Source organism: Silene latifolia, chromosome 8 (assembly GCF_048544455.1).
Source record: "Silene latifolia isolate original U9 population chromosome 8, ASM4854445v1, whole genome shotgun sequence".
NCBI lineage: Eukaryota > Viridiplantae > Streptophyta > Magnoliopsida > Caryophyllales > Caryophyllaceae > Silene > Silene latifolia.
In genome coordinates this window covers 101580073-101582852 of record NC_133533.1, presented here as the reverse complement: position 1 = coordinate 101582852, position 2780 = coordinate 101580073, and the positions used below count along the sequence as shown (strand labels likewise).

The 2780-nt window shown below is 42.4% G+C and overlaps 1 non-coding gene across 1 annotated transcript; it reads right to left on the bottom strand.

The window, feature by feature from the left end:
* Positions 1 to 815: 815 nt before the first annotated feature.
* LOC141597985 (small nucleolar RNA R71) lies at positions 816 to 922 on the bottom strand. Its single transcript, XR_012523190.1, has one exon. It is a non-coding gene; the product is annotated as a small nucleolar RNA R71 (small nucleolar RNA).
* Between the last annotated feature and the right edge of the window lie 1858 nt (positions 923 to 2780).

The following is a 2780-nucleotide window of genomic DNA, read 5'->3' as shown; positions in this document are numbered from 1 at the left end:
GCAAGTAGATATAATAGCCTCCCTTTGGAGTACGATACCCGACTTACCTATGCTATATTTATTAGTTGAGCCAGTTGGTTTATTTTTGATAGGGTTGCGAGAGCCGTGTCAAATTTTGGCGTCGTTGCTGGGGAGGCAATTAGCCTATCTATTTGTTTATTTTCGAGTCTGTCTTCGTCTCAAGGGATTTCTAAATTCCTTGAGGCGGTTCTTATTTATTTTCTCTAGTTTTGTTTATGTCCAGGTCGAACAGGTCAGAATTAGTACCAGTTGATCCTGAAACGGAGGGGACTTTTTGCTATAGACAAAGCTTGTTGAGAAAGAATCGTCAAAAGGAAGCCTTGAGTACTTTTGAACCTGATCTTGAACACTTTTTATTTGCATAAGATATGTCTTTTGAAGAAGATACCTCTATTTCTACAGCCAAGCCTGTGAAGATGCCTAATATTACGAGCCATTCTAAGCTTACAGCTGAATCCATTCCCAAGGGTTTCAATCTTGCACAGAAAATGGAAATACCTTCGACATTCAACCCTCTTACATTAATTTGCTTGAGAGGAATTTATATAGGGGAGTAGCTGGCAAAGACCCGCGGAAGCATATGGAGGTCTTCACTGATTACTGTTCTACCATTCCCGCTACTAAAGGGGTGACTCAAGACAAAAATAAGGAAGTTCTTTTTCCTTTTTCTCTGACTGATGGAGCCCGATAGTGGCTTACTGATCTTGACAGGACTGCGGCCGGGATTAACAACTGGGAGACCCTGGCCTTAGCTTTTTACAAAAGGTACTTTCCTCCGCAAAGAATGAACCAATGCACTAAGAGGAAAGATTACAAGTTTCGAGCAAACTCCAGACGAGAATCTATATGAGGCATGGGGTCGGTTTAAGAAATTGGTGTGATCCGTCCCTCATCACGGTTTCAGTCAGTGGTTTTTGTGCAACCAGTTCTATAATGGGTTGTATGATGACCACCGTGCTATTTTGGATGTTACAGCCAACCGTCGGTTTCAAAAGAATATGGATGATGACAAAGGTTGGAGAATCATTGAAGAGATGGCCACCCATTGTGCTGAATATGAGAATCTTAGAGGTGGCATTAGAACGGTTTCTAGTGTTGATAGTGCACTTGTGGCTCAGCTGAAAGCCATGAATGCCAGATTTGATAAATTTGAGTTGCAGGCAGCGGGAGATCATACTGTTGTGGACTGTCTAGCTAAAAAGGAGCAGGTTTATGCCTTTCAACAATATAGGCAAGGGGGCTCCTATTACAATAATCAAGGTGGAGTCCATCCTAACTTGAGATGGACAAGTCAAAATGTTTTAAATCCAGCACCTCAACCGCAGCAACAACAACCATATGTACCAGCTCACAAAGCTCAACAACAAGGTTTTGAAAAGCCTCCATCTTTCCCACCACTGCAAAAAGGTGCCTCCTCTAGTGGCATAAGTGATGTAGCTGAGCTGAAATCGATGATACAATCATTGACCATCCAATTGCAGAGAAGTGACCAACAGATAGCTGCCTCTATTAAGTCACTTGAATCACAAATAGCTCAACTGGCCACTAATCGAGCTTCAAGGCAACAGGGTCATTTACCGTCACAACCTGATAAGAAACATCATGAGACGGTAAATCTGATAGATTTGAGGAGTGGTCTTTCCTATGAGGGACCTAAAATGTCGTCTGAAAATGCTGAACTTTCTGACCCGGAAGCTGATGTTGTTGTACATGAACATTCTCTAGACGAAACAGTGCTGACACCAAGAAAAGTCCTCGATCGACTGATTTCAAGTGGTCGATCGAGGGGAATTGCTGAGGAACTCCTCGATCGAGGAGTTGAATGCGCTCGATCGAACACTGATGAAAAGGGCACTCTCAATCGAGTAACTGGAAGTACTCGATCGAGTAAAATTGTTGACAAAGTTACTCGATCGAGAGGAACAGAAGCTCGATCGATTAAAATGGATGATAACTACTAAAATTCTTTGGCAAAGAGGAACGAAGGACTAGCTATTCCCATTACGGTCCCATTTCCGAGGCGATTACAGAACAAAAAGGCCGAGCAACAATTCGGTAAATTTGTTGAAATTTTAAAGAGCCTTCATGTTAATGTTCCCTTCGTCGAGTTGGTAACCCTGGTACCTTCCTATATTAAATTTATGAAAGAAATTTTAACACGTAGGGGGCATATAAATGACCATGAGAATATGGCTTTGACTGAAGTAGGCACTGCCCTAATTCAAAATAAGACCCCACCTAAACTGTCTTACCCGGGTAGTTTCTCTATTCCATGCCACATAGGGACCCACTTTATTGATAATGCATTATGTGATCTGGGAGCTAGTGTGAGTGTTTTACCGTTGTCTCTCGCTATGAGACTCGGTTTGACCAAATTTTATTGTACTAACATGACCGTGCAGATGGCCGACCGTACTTTATCATGGCCTTTAGGTGTCTTAGAGGACATACCTGTTAGGATCGGGAAATTCTTTATTCCCGTTGATTTTGTAGTCTTAGACATCCCCGAAGACTCTTACACTCCTATTATTTTAGGACGACCGTTTCTATTTACCGCTCGCGCAGTAATAGATGTTGGAGGGAAGACTCTAACCTTTTAGGTAGGCGATGAAGAGTTGAGTTTTTATCAGTATAGCGTTCTCAGAGCTCCTGTGCAAGTCCATCCCTGCAATGCACTACCCTCTACTAACCCTGACACGGATCCTCCAATGGATAATATTGAGTCATGTGCTGCTATATTAACACCTCCGCCTCAGATT